The sequence below is a fragment of the Syngnathus floridae genome, chromosome 16 (genome assembly GCF_059516105.1).
Source record: "Syngnathus floridae isolate MCC-2025c chromosome 16, RoL_Sflo_1.0, whole genome shotgun sequence".
Taxonomy (NCBI): Eukaryota; Metazoa; Chordata; class Actinopteri; order Syngnathiformes; family Syngnathidae; genus Syngnathus; species Syngnathus floridae.
In genome coordinates this window covers 8339362-8353251 of record NC_142428.1, presented here as the reverse complement: position 1 = coordinate 8353251, position 13890 = coordinate 8339362, and the positions used below count along the sequence as shown (strand labels likewise).

The 13890-nt window shown below is 40.6% G+C and overlaps 2 protein-coding genes across 6 annotated transcripts in view; both read left to right on the top strand.

Annotated features, from left to right (window-relative positions):
- The window catches only part of tiam2a (TIAM Rac1 associated GEF 2a), a 54845-nt gene that overhangs the window by 1922 nt on the left and 39033 nt on the right, over positions 1-13890 (top strand). Inside the window, exon 1 of one of the 3 annotated variants that reach the window (XM_088401375.1) lies at positions 7721-7768. The exons of 1 other annotated variant lie outside the window; for it this stretch is intronic. The gene's annotated coding sequence lies outside the window, so the exon portion shown is untranslated. Of the gene's footprint in view, positions 1-7720; positions 7769-13890 lie in introns of those variants that run through there. One more of the 3 variants, XM_088401377.1, reaches the window with a different exon arrangement.
- scaf8 (SR-related CTD-associated factor 8) overlaps positions 1-13890 on the top strand; it is a 56404-nt gene that overhangs the window by 38227 nt on the left and 4287 nt on the right. The window contains exons 21-22 of one of the 3 annotated variants that reach the window (XR_015863557.1): positions 7681-7768; positions 7840-7880. The exons of 1 other annotated variant lie outside the window; for it this stretch is intronic. The gene's annotated coding sequence lies outside the window, so the exon portion shown is untranslated. Of the gene's footprint in view, positions 1-7680; positions 7769-7839; positions 7881-13890 lie in introns of those variants that run through there. One more of the 3 variants, XR_015863556.1, reaches the window with a different exon arrangement.

Below are 13890 nucleotides of genomic sequence, written 5' to 3'. Positions count from 1 at the left end.
TGTCTTCTCCCCTCTGCATTTTTCTCCATATATGGCAAGGCGTGCATGTGACTTATCTTGACTAGCATCTATGCTCACTGTCACATGGTGTCATCCTCCAAGGTGGAGATGGTGCACCCATCTTCCAGACGGATTTAACTTGAATTCATTTGGACTGAATGGTCACAATTGTTCTTTTTATGGCTTCCAGGTTCTTTTTGCGGCGTGGACAGTCGAGTTAGGCCGATGTGATGGTGGCTCGTGTGTTTCTATTTTCTGCTGCTGTGGTTTGGATTCTATTTGTCTTGTGTTCATGCAGCAGCATCTGGAGAGGTTGCTATAAAAAGAAACTTAACTAGAGGCTGGTGCTGACAGCATCCTGGCCCGAGACTTGTCATTTAGAAAGTGAAGGTCACCTAAAAGACACATGAACTGGCTCTGACCTGAGTTTGCATATAGTCAACATAAACCCAATCATACCGCCATGGCTTTTAGTGACGGTAAAGAAATGGGCTTCATATTTTACTTGATGCATAATTCAGTGACCCTGAAACTTTATTCAAAAGTTTTCTCATGCAGTTGAATTTGTGGACCCACACTCACGCATGTGTCCACTTTGAGAGGATTTACTCAGTCAAGCTGCACTTGGGCATCTGCTGCTGCACAAACAAATCTTCTATCTAAGCTCAGCGGCGCAGCAAGGTCTGATCCGGCAGAACAAGGTGCGCCCAGTCATGCTCTCTTAACAGCCTCAAGTCTTTGGGGGGGAGATTAAAGCACACCTTTGGGGTCACCTGCAAAAAAAAGGACGGTCTGTAAGCTGTGCAAAGAAAATGAAGACTGAAAGAGGACGGTGGCTTTAACCATTTGTCACAAGGTGCAGGATTAAAAGGTTCCAGGTGGATAGTTGAAGTTGATGTAGGTGGAAAAAAAAGGAGAGAAATAACTTTTTGCAGTGACTCACCATCTATAACATTCCGTACCGTTTCAGTGGTGATCCGCTACAAGATCGATATCACAAATCAAAACGGCTTCATTAACCATCGACGCTCTAACAATGGTGGAAATTTAATGAGTAATGATTGTTGTTATACTTTGCAGTGGCGTAGAACTGTTCTGCGTCATACTGAGAGCTCGTCCTAATGAGGTTCCCAAAATAGACAACGGAAACACAGCTCAGTAAAATGCAGTACAGTAAAACAATATGGCTAACTGGAGACGAAATAATGCACATATGAAACTATCAAATTACTTTGTATAAATGACTACTTAACAGGTCTTTACCATCAATTTAATAAATAGTAAAACTGCAACAATTAATCGATTAATCGACAACTAATTATTATCAAATTAATGGATAACCATTTTGAAAAAACGATTAATCGCAAGACGTAGTCATTTAAAATTGTCCAAAACTTTGCTTTCTGTAGTCCTCCATGTAAGATGACTTATTTATGTGTTCGGTCAGAAAAAAAACACATGCTGATGTACTGGCACACATATGGAAAGTTGATAACTTGACATTGATGGAGAACCTTGTAAAAGTGAGTTATTCTCAAGCACATTTGTGTTTCTGATCGCTTTCCCTTAAAACATGCTTGTATATTTTTTATGGTAAACCAGCAATCTTGTTAACATGGAAATGCACCCGCTCGTCTCTCGGGTCGATCAGTTTGACAATAAAAATCATGATTGATCCATGCTCCGGTCACCATCGGATGTCACTTACTATTGGAAAAGCAAACACAGCTGGTGCGACTGCCAAAGTGCTCCACTTGGCGCCGTGTGTCTTGTATTGTTCCTACATGATGGATGATACAAATTCACATTTTACTCCACCATGTCCCACCTGCTTGTCACGTGGGTGGAGACGGATAGATTGACTTTCCATCTTGGTGAAGAAGATGAGAAAAAAAAATAGGAAGTGTGTGCTTCATCTGTTGTCTTGCACATTCACTTCAGTCAATGTATTTACATAACCTCTCAACATGAATGATTGTGTTTTGGCCAACTATGATCCATCCATCTGTTTTCTGTGAGGCTTATCCTCTTTAAGGTCAAAGCAGAGGCTCTATGTCGCTTGACTCAGCTAATGTCATGTGGATGGCGGACTAACCTAGACTCATAAAGGGAACGTTAAGTGGGAATTGATTCACCCCAACAACAAGCAGTTAATATTGTCATATTGTCAGTTTGTATGTTGGCATGATTACTGTACATAAAAACCACTCATTTGTGAAACGGTGGTGCACGTGACAAGGATCAAGTCATTAAATTTAGGTGTGTATCCAGATTAAAGTGTGGGTTCAGGATTTATTCCCCCATTGTTGTTCAGTTTGGGCTTAGTGGAGCGAAAAAAGATAGCAGCAAACAATTTGCAATGTTGCCCAGTAACATGGAGACCTCCGGTCAGACTGAGTCATCGTTATCTTGATTAGCACCTAGCATATTATGCAATTTCCTTGCTGATTTCCTCATGCACATGGCTCAGTTAATGCTTCATTCATTATACACAAAGGAATTGGAACATAATGAAAGCAAAAATACTAATGCATTTTTTATGGTAATTAGTCTTTTTATGGAATATTTTGTCAACCTGTGTTAATGGTGAGCTCAAAACTCAGAAATATTGAATTGTACCGTATTTTCCGCACTATAAGGCGCACCTAAAAACCTCCAATTTTCTCAAAAGCCGAAAGTGCGCCTTATAATCCAGTGCGCCATATATATGGACCAATGTGGATTCGTGGATGAGGACTAATTTATTAAAGTAAGCTTTACGTGTTTATTTTGTGTGTTGTGTGATATTAATGTTTGAGCAACGTTGAGTTATTTATTCTTTGCGCCTTATAATCCGGTGCGCCTTATATATGGACAAAGTTTTAAAATGGGCCATTCATTGAAGGTGTGCCTTATAATGCGGTGCGCCTTATAGTGCGGAAAATACGGTATATCTGCTCTAAAATGACAATAAAGGCATTCTTGTCTACTCTAGTCTAGTCTTAGTGGCTCGCTGTGGTTATTCCACCTGTTCAGAAACATGAGACCCAAAGTTTTTCGGATTGGCTTTGGTAGCACTTGTTTCAGTGTTGTGTTGCTGAGGAGCCTCATTAACACTCCTCTCTCCAACCAACTCTCCACTTGAGCAGAAGCTGGCTTGATATCCAAGCCAGATAATCTCTTTTCTTGATTTCTTACTCCCCAAGCTTTGTCATGTTGATTCAGTCATTTGGCGTCTGGCCAGTGTCAACACATTCTGGTCCTTGGCGGTCCCTTATTGACTCTCTGAACATGCTCAATTAACTCTCTTTCCCTTAAAAAAAAAAAAAAAAGAGGTAAATGTAACCAAAGATCGTGTTTCCTGGAGCGATACAATCATCAGGCCTTGTTTGGCTGTCAGGCCTCAGCTGTCAGACGGAAGAGGATGTTAGCTCATTGCAAAGAATGTTACGATAAGAACACTCATCTGTCGTCTGTTCTTGGAGTCCCCGGGGATCAAATGGCGACAATTCGGATCACATGGGCACCTTGTTACCTTGTTTCCTCAAGTCTTCTTGACAGCCATGCTAAATGTGATGCAGGAATGAAAACAATTTTTATGAGGTTTAATTTTATTTTTTATTTTATGTATCGCTGGGCCTGATGATATTCTCTTTCAGGCTTCTCTTATAGCTTCTTTCGGAGGGCCATTATGACTTGTCAACCCAAATAAATGTATGAGCACCTCATATTATATACAGTAAAAGCTCCAAAACAAACTGACAAATAACTCGTTTTCAAATCAGACGAGTAAAAACTGGTCAAATATTAAAAAAAAAAAAAGATATTATTAAAAGTGAAGACAATTTGCAATTCTAGTAATGACGCACGAATTTGATGCACAATTTGTCTTCGCGGGCCACATAAAATGATGTGGCGGGCCGTATCTGGCCCCCGGGGCCTTGAGTTTGACACCTGTACCCTTACACGATGCCCAGATTTTAAACACAGTTTCTTATCTAACACAAGCATCCACCTCCACTAATCCACTGGCAGTGCCAAGAACAATCTCTCCTCTGTTATTGCATAAGAGCGGTTTTAACTAAAGGTGTGCTCTGTTTGCCTAAGGGAGGGGGAGACTCCTCTCTTGCTCACTGCACCTGCATGGCCTAGAAGCACTAGCGAATAAAATCCATTGTTAAAAGTTTGCTTCCGTTCTCTGTACTGTATGTGGCAATTCTTGAGCAAGTTCTCTGAGGGAAAAAAAAACAAGCGTAAATTATTAAATTAGGTTCAGACAGGTCATAGCTCAGTTTGTGATTACGAAGCGGATGGATAGAACCATTACGTCAAGCTATTGTATGTAAATACCCAACACACGTGTTTGCAGGCGATACCGGAGGCTATTTACGGCACTTGACATTCAACGGTCATTGGAGGAGCCGACTTGTAATTTGTCCGTAGCTCTTTGCTAATGTTATTATAGGCCGGGGATTGAACTGCTTTGTTTCGTCTGCTCTGGTTCTATTGCTTTTTTTCTGATCACAACTAACTACACTTTTTTTTTTTTTTTTTTAACTGGGATAATTTAAATTGATTCTGTAAGATTACCAATTTGTCCGTCTGTCTGTTTAGTATAGAAGTCAGGAGCTAGAGGATGGAAAAATATTTGGTGGCTTTTCCAGATGTTTCTAAGCGTCTACAGTTTAGACTGACTCTGTGTGGTAAGAGTGGAACACATGACTCATACTAACTACAAGGGATGTGCAAAATCAGGCTATGTGTGTGTTTGAGGGAATCACTGTGTGTGGATGAACAAGAGCTGTTGTGGCTCACTTGCGCAGGGTTCCGTCTTTCTTGGAAAAAGAAAATGACCTCAGCGTCTGCCGGTATTAACACTTTGGACAAGAAGATTAAGAAAGGGGAGGGGAGGGGGGGTGCTTCTATTTCTACCTAAAAATGTTTAAAAGTTGATCAATTTATCCCAGCTGTTTGTGTAAAACACGTGAGAATTTAAGGAGTTAAATAACGTATTTTCCGGACTATAAGGCGCACCGGACTATAAGGCGCACCTTCAATGAATGGCCCATTTTAAAACTTTGTCCTTATATAAAGCGCACCGGACTATAAAGCGCACCATTAATGCATCATGTCAGTTTTTTAATCCAAATCAAATCATTCTCCATTTTATCTTTTTTATTTCAAATTCAGATGCAACAAATTACTTTATAATCATAAAATAATGATCCATAGTCTTTTTGATTCATGATTCATAGTCTTCAGCAGGCCACTCATGATTGATTTCATGACACAATGCTTCGGGACAGTTTAAATTTAGGAATTTGGTCCATATATAAGGCACACCAGACTATAAGGCGCACTGCCGGCTTATGAGAAAATTTTAGGTTTTTAGGTGCGCCTTATAGTCCGGAAAACGCGGTAATATCTTAGTGGAAAAAAAGGGAAATATTTACTGAGTAAATACTTAGCGATCTATTGACAAATATCGTATTTTTTCAACCACTGGTGTCCACTTAGATGAAATAAAAGGTATTGTAATTCATCTTCCCGGGCAATACAATCAAGAACTCTAGATTTTATTTGCACCCATCTATCATTATTGTCATTTATGGAGCCTCTGCTCTCTGCCTCTGTCTGACAGAGACCTTAACTCTAAATAATGATTCTAATAACTGATGTTTGCTTTTGAGTTTCGTGCCTTGTCTTTCTTTTCTCTTCTGGAATAATATTGTGTGTCACTGCGGGTCTCCAACAGCAAGCTCTGTGGTCTGCACCTCACTTTCTCCTGGAAACTTGTGGCTGCCTTCATGTGCACTAATAACAATGTTTTAGAACGCGCATGTCCACTCTGGTGTGCATCGTCTTCAACTAATAATAACCGAGAGACATGCCAGGATCTGTGTTTTCCTGTCAGCTGAGATGGTTGTTATGGTTCGAGGGCCCGAGTGAAAGCTGTACTTATGCAGTCATGTTATATTAATGGTCTCACGTATCATTGCTCACACTGGATTTTTTTTTTTTCCTTTTCATCTGCTTGCTTACAGATGAGATTTCTAGTGAATTTGTTTGAAATAATATTTTCACGCTCCCTCGTGCAAGGGGAACGGTTTTGTCGTAAAATGTTTTTCCGATATATACTATATATTTTTTTTAAGAATATTTTTACCATCTGGAAGGCATCCCTTCTCCTTTGTGATCTTTTTTCACCAGCATGCTTTGCTCTGTGGCTTTTGGCAAGCCATTCAATATGCTTGCGCCTGCCACTGGGGTACCAGAGCCAAAACACATACACAGCATGAAAAACATCAGGAGTGGAAATCGTGTCTTAAATGCAGGGGTGCATCACAACCAATTTGATACGGCCCCACACTGCTTCACTTGCCGTCTTCTGTCATGATCATTATTGTTTTTCTGTGGATTGGTTCTCCGCCTCATCTCCTCCTGGGAGCATTTAGGAACACTTTGGATCATTGCGGAGTCGAATGTCTGACTCTCAACTTTCTCAACTTTTCTGCCTTGCCTTGAATCTTTTTGGGTGTGCTGCATGTCCGCCAGCAGATGAGAAGAACAGGGGATGATTTGTAATCAGCCGTTCGCCTCAAGGGTTAAGTATCCATCTCTCTTCCCTTCTAAGCCCCTCCCCCTTTTAGGAAGGCAAGGCAGTGAATAAATACCACCCTTGTCCTCTCATAATGGAACAGCTTGACCTCTCATGGCCCCTGCTGGTAGCGCATCTGCCTGTTTAAATCCTACCAAGAGGGTCATACGGGACCATCACTAGACTGCCACATCTGCCCCCTGACCACTAATTCAATCAGTTCTGGAATTTATTTTTGTCATTAAGAATTAAAAGATGGCCATTATTTTCTTTTGGTCACGAATGCTGTCGTTTTAGACTCCATTGTTGTTTTGGTTTGTCTAGTGTACGTGATGACGGCATCGTGACCGGGGCGCTTTGTGTTATTCTGGGCATAAACCTTCATTTAATCACATCTGTAAAAATGTCACACACATGGCTCAGTTTCTGGTGCTAAGCTGAGACATGTCGTGCACAAGAACATTTGTTACTGTTTGTATTGACCGCAATCCTCTGCATCAGCCTCACGGAAATGAGTAAATGGGATTGTTTTGCAAAGAGTTATCTTTTCATCTTTTCATTCACATGAGTTGAAAAACTAGTTTTGGCGAGAAAACGATGGCTTTTGTTGCGTTGTGTATTTTAACGCTGCAACGTAGCTTTGTGGAACACCTGCTCTGGATTAGAGCCGATAGCGGCTCCCAGCTAATTTCTCGTGATAATTCCCGCTGTGAAACCTAATCTTGACTCCAGCCTTTTTGACCGCTTTCAGACTGAGCTGTAAAATGTTGAAATTTAAATCTGTTTCCGCTTGTCGGAAAGATGGATGAATCCAACCTTGGACAAACACCACGTGTTCGCACGGCTCATAATCACAGTCTTTGTTTCATCTCTGTAAATTAAAAATCTCCATATTTTATCAAACAAGATCCAGTGCAATACTAATGAACATGACCAAATGAAACAATGTGTCCCTCATTACAGAAATGAGTCAGATGAAGTTTTATCTGGAGAAGTCTTTTTTCTTCGGACCTACTGCAACATGTTGACTCATACGTTCACGGTGGCCCAAAGTAGAATAAAATTACAGTGTGTGTGTGCTTGTGTGTTTGTCTCATATCCAGCTGCCTCGCCAATTGTAGCTGCTCCAGAATGCAAGGTCGCTCACATTTCTGCCTTATCTGATTTCCAAACCTCCTATTGACAGGCTTGGTAAGCCATAACCTCCATTTTATGTCACCCTCATCTTGAAGGTGTATTAAAGCCACGCTGTTTCATCACAGGAATTTGATAAACACATTTGTTGCTTTGGAGATTTACTAACCTTTGATCAACATTGTGTTCGGGTTACCAGTCAGAGAATGGCTACTTCATGTGAGTATTTAATTGTACTCTTAAAATGGGGCACTTTATTAGAGGCTACATTAAGTACATTATGTTTAATCGCTGTGGGAAACACATTTGCTTTATTCCATGTAGGCCAAGATGTCTCATGTGATGGATTATTTATGCAAGGACAACAGAATTCAATGGTTTTGGACTTGAATGAGATTAATTTTCATTTATTGATGATTTCATAGAAAGGTTTTGCCATTAGCGTTGGTCTCAAACGCTTTGATGAGGTCATTGTAGCCACTTGACAGCTACTGTCCATTTATTTAGTCACCCCAGTGTGGTAATGGCTCCTGAGTAGCTTCTTTGCAATTGTGACCTTGACCATAGCGAGCAAAGCAGGCAGGCAGTTCCAGACTGTGTAACCACCCATAATAGCCTCACGTCATCTTGGCTTTCACTGTCACTGTTTTAAGACTTTGGCACATGTGACTGATGAAAGTGCTGAGCTAGCAACAATCAGTCCGACCTGCCAGTTTCCTTAGCTTGATGTTAGTCAGCTTTAGATTTTCACGGCTTTGTTTTTCCAGGTCATTTGCCTGTGGCCACAGTTAGACCTACCGGAGATTAATTCAAGATGCTGTTGGCCCAGCTTTGATCTGCACTTTGGCCTTTAAGAGGCCATACGTAACAGGAGCACCCAGTTGCTAGATCAGACTTGAATTGTCTCGCTTTGACCACATCTATTACCTGCCCTCTCGTCTTTCATTTCCACGTCACATGCCAGTGATTTACCATCCCTAAACTAAGGTTGTATGCTTTCTTAATTGAAATTGCCTCTGTTGCAAAACTCACCAATCAGAATCAGCAGGGTATTTGTATTCTTTTAACAAGAAATATTTACACATTTAAATAACTTGATGCTTCATTACACTTTTTACCCTTAAGTTTATGTCACGCTTGGTACCATCACAGCCACTGGATTCAGTTTATACCATGATATGGATTTTAGGACATATCGCTCATCTTAGCTTTGAGTTGAAGCGAATTCGTCTATAACGGGTGTCAAACTTATTTTTTTTGCGGGCCGCATTGTAGTCATAGCTTCTTTCGGAGGGCCATTATGACTGTCAACCCAAATAAAAGTATGAGCGCCTCATATACAGTAAAAGCTACAAAACAAATTGATAAATAACTCGTTTTCAAATCAGACTAGTAAAAACTGGTCAAATATTAAAAAATGATATTATTAAAAGTGAAGACAATTTGTAATTCTAGTAATGACACACGAATTTGATGCACAATTTGTCTTCGCAGGCCACATAAAATGATGTGGCGGGCCGTATCTGGCCTTGAGTTTGACACCTGTGGTCTATAACAAAAATAGTCAGATCCTAATTTTGGCCTTCCCTGCTGAAGCTGCTGCTTCTGATAACCGACTCCGAATAAGCGGTTGATAATGGATGGATTGATATCGATTAATCGTTGCACTTCTGCATATTTCTTACAGCTACTTGCGAACCAATTTTATTAACCTAAGATACAGTTTAAAGAACACACACCATAAAGCATTTATACAAACATAACAAACGAACAAAAGCTTTTTCTCCATACGCTTTTTTTTTGAAGCACTCATGGATGAAAGTGATGCGATTCAAACTCCTTTCACCAGTTGATCAGCGCTGTCACGATCACGGCATATATGACATCACAGGTCTGCCACAAACGGAGTTGGAAATTAAAGAAGCAACTCGAGCGGCCTTTGTTGAGCAACAAACATACAGAAAGAATAGTATATTTCTCTATTCTGGAGTCTGAATTATTGAATCAATTTAAAAAAAAAATCCAAGGGCAAATCTCTGCTGGTGTCACAACTCCTCAAGAACGCAGAGATGAATTAATGACTGTATGGTGGTATGATGGATGAAGATCCATTCAAGACAATTCATAGACCTTCTAAGATCCTGGATGCAAATAAGGGGCCCTTGCAAGTGTGATACATTATCTGCTAGCATAGCAGGTATTTGTTAGTGAGAGTGTGTGTTTTGAGGCAAAGCCATAAAGTGTTTGGCCTACTTGCTCCGATGTTGTGGTATGCACCAGCCACGTGTCAATCTTGGCAGGAAAGAAACAATTTTGAGCCTGTTACTTCCTCTCAGGGACACTAAATGTTTGGTTGATTATGTCCATGAATTTGTGCACATGGCCTTGTCTTTTTGCTTTATTTCTCCATATTATTTTAGTAAATCCTGCGTTTTGCCATGTTTCCACCAAGCAGTAAATTTCAGTTTTTCCATTTTCCTATGAATATATGTCAGCCCACCATCAATGAACTGCAGTAAAACTGCAGTAAATTTGTATAACTTACTGAACGGAGCCAAACTATATGCTTTCTCCAATCATGTAATCAATGCCTCAATATACTATTTGGAGTGTTATATGAGACTTTTTCATTCATGTTTGTGAACATTGATTACCAATTATGCATGTGCCGCTCATGCTCCCAAATCCCCACGACGCCATTGTTGTGCTGAAACCTGTCGTGATAGTGTTGCACCCCCAGCATCTGAATCTCATTATCCAGCACCAGTCAATGATCTTTGATGGGTCATCAAGGGAACATGGAGTGAGTCTCGCCGCAGAACACTACTATAGTGGCTTTGCTAATAACGAGTACATGAATGTTATTAATCGCTCTAGCTCCCACTACAGTAGGATAATAGATCAGAGTCACAAAGTGCAGCCTCAGCAAATTCTCGTGTACCTGCACTTTAATGTGCCACATGAGGAGAATGGATTTGTTTTGTTTGTTACTGTATTGTTAACAGCTAATATTTTCACATAATTTTTCAAGGAGAATGGAGATGTATATAAAACTACTGCATGTCACCAAGGTCATGTTTTCCATTCTATTTTAGTTTCTTATTCGACCCTATGCTTCCACACTGGCACTCAGTGTTTTTCTTTAAACACTACCTTCATTCCTATCATTTTCTCCCTATCGTCTTCAAAATAGCTACATGTCCTTACTTTGATTCATTCCACTCTTGCAACAATTGCGTAGATTGTGCTGCTCATTTCTGACGGGAAAATATGTTAAGCAGAATGCATTTGTGAGCTATTTTCTCATGTCGGAATTGATTAAATAGAAATGTTTTTTGGGGAGGGCATATAATTGCTGGTAATTGTGGAGTTGAAATGATCACCAATCCTATCAGGATCGTTTCATAGATTTCGACCCAAATCTTCAAGCTCCTTCTACAGTCTCAATGTTGTTTTCTTTTTCTGACCACTGCACATACTTGTGTAAATCAGATCGAACCACCGTACCATGGATTTAAATTTGGGGATTTACAGGCGGCAGAGTGGAGCACTGGCTAGCACGTCTTACAGTCAAGAGATTTGGGGTTGACAGTCTATCTGAGTGATTGTCTATCCTTATGTACCCTTTGATTGACTGGAAACGCCCAGCCTCTTGCTTAAAGTCATCTGTCATAGGCTGTAGCAGACCCGTGACCCTGAACAGGATACGTTTATTTTCATCCATTATGCAGGCCTTTTAACAGCTGAGTGTCTGACAGTTCTCATCAGATTTATTTGATGCAAATACAGTAACTTACTCAATACATATGAAATATCACGCTGGTTGTTGTTGTTGTCGATAGCATTATTTTTGTAGTTCAAATATGCTCTAAAACCTATCTGGGTGAAAATATATTCTGTAGCTCAGTCAAGTTCATGACTGTTCTGTGTATTTAATCATTAAAATGAACTTCTGCTGTTCAATAAATTTGTCAAATTAGCCGATTTGAACTTCTACGCCTATTTGAGACCTCTCACTGCATGATTTGTGTGGCGTAACCAATTCCCTCTTTGCCCGTCCTTACAAATTATGCCTCTGAAGGCATTTACAGTAAACAGAGATGAACAGGAGCAGGGCACTGAATAATACACACTTAGCAATGCATGTTGCTGTCATGATTTATTTTGAGAAGCACATAATTATAGTGATGGATCTTGGAGCGTAATTGGTAAAAAGAAAAAAAAGGCTAAATCGGTTTCATTTGATCTCTGACCCCGATTCAGACTACCCTGTTCTTAAGTGGATTCCATCATTTCTCACCCATCCATTCATTTGATACTCTATTATTCAATAAAGCATCTGGAGGCTCCAGAAATTTGAGTCCTTGTTTGGGGGTTTATCGGAGTACTGATCTTTACGAGCGTGTCCAATCAGGGTCAACGTATGGCCCACATACTCGTGTGTCTTTTATGAATTACATCTGACTGCAATCCCATGTGGCAGATCATAAACAACCCCAAGCTAAATTATTTTGAGGGGTGATAAGTATTAGCACGCTGAATGAATTCCCATATTCCTTCCCCAAGCTTTCCTCCATTTGTCAGGTCCGGGTCCCACGAGTGATATCCCAAGCACACAACCCCCCAGTGGGATTTTGTTTTCATTAAATAGGGATTATTGAAAGTAATCTGTGGCTAAATATGTCATAAATTAACATTTACATGGACTTTTGTGCGCGCTAACAATTTAACACGCTAATCCATCGGAATAACAGCAGGCTATTTTTGCAGAGTTGAAATGAACTAAATATTATTGTGAGGCTACAGGAACATATTTTTGTAGTTAATTGGTTTATTAATAATTTCAGTTTTACTTCTCAATGAAAATAACTAATTCCCTGAATCTGTGACATTTGCAATTTAAACTAGTCTGGTTACAAGAAGGTCTTTTCACAAGGTGAAAAAAATAAAATGATTCATGGTCGTAGACTGTAACAAGCCAATTGCTTTACATTTGGAACCGATAATCGCTTTTGTTTTAGTCCCCCGTGGGATTTGATCTTTCTTTGCAAAATGTTGTAATTGATCTTAATCAAGGCGCTCGCCGTTTGGCTTGAGCCGAACGCCTGAAGCACCTGCTCTGTATGAATATGCATCACAGTGGTGCTCTTTGTCGTCTTCTCTCTCTTTTCATGCATCCTACTCCCACCAAGTGTGTTGCCCACGAACCTTTAGAGCAGACAAAAGGCTTTGAGAGCAGCCCAGACTCCTTCGCATTGACTATTGTATGGCAAACAATGTTTAGCTCTGATGAATCCTGATGTTGTCACGTCAGACAGCAGGCTGAGGGATGCCTATTGAGCAGCTGCTCATATAGCATGCTTTGGGTATGACTTTGAAAATGTCTTGTGGAAAAAAAAAAGTCAAGGGTGATATCGTTGGTTACTTGGTACAGATCTGCTTTTTGACGATGCACAAATCTTCAAACTCCTGACTTGACATAAAGAGCTGAACTGTATGAACTGTTGGTAGCTGCTATAACAGTCTGGCATTCGAAAAAAACCAGCACCCACCGCTTGTCCTGCACTGTGCTATACTGCGGCCATCTAAATCGGCCCAACTCAATTATGCGACCACAGTTATGTGAGCCATAGTCAAATGGAGGCATGCGTGGCGTTTTAAACCACTGGCGGTCTTGACTGTGTCGCCACCAGGCTCCGGCTTAGTCACAACATTTCAAAAGCATCTCCCGAATTCCACTAGCAGGGAATGTTTAGAGATCTCTTTTTGGACAATTGTGCCCATTTTTGCCCTAAGAAACAAATCACTTAATCGTGTGTCGCAGACTTTTGTTTCCTGTCAGTGTGGACTAACCACACACAGACTCTTGGCCACCTTGGTCTCCTCCTGGGGTTATTTTGCCATTTGTGATCCGACAAAGTCTCCAGTCATCTCGCCCTCCCCGTTGCCTGTAAGGCAACTCTGCAGCCACCCCACGCCTGCTTGTCTCGCCCAGTCGTCTCAGACGACTATGGAAAATTGCCTTGGCTGCAACCAGTCATGCATCCTCCTCCCCTCCAAGCCAACGGAAAAGCGAGGCTTCTATATACCATATAGGAAAAACAAGAGTGGAGGTTCTTAATTGATGGAAGCTATAAAACAGTCTTCCTTCTTTTTCTGAGAAAGTGCTTCTGTTGAGA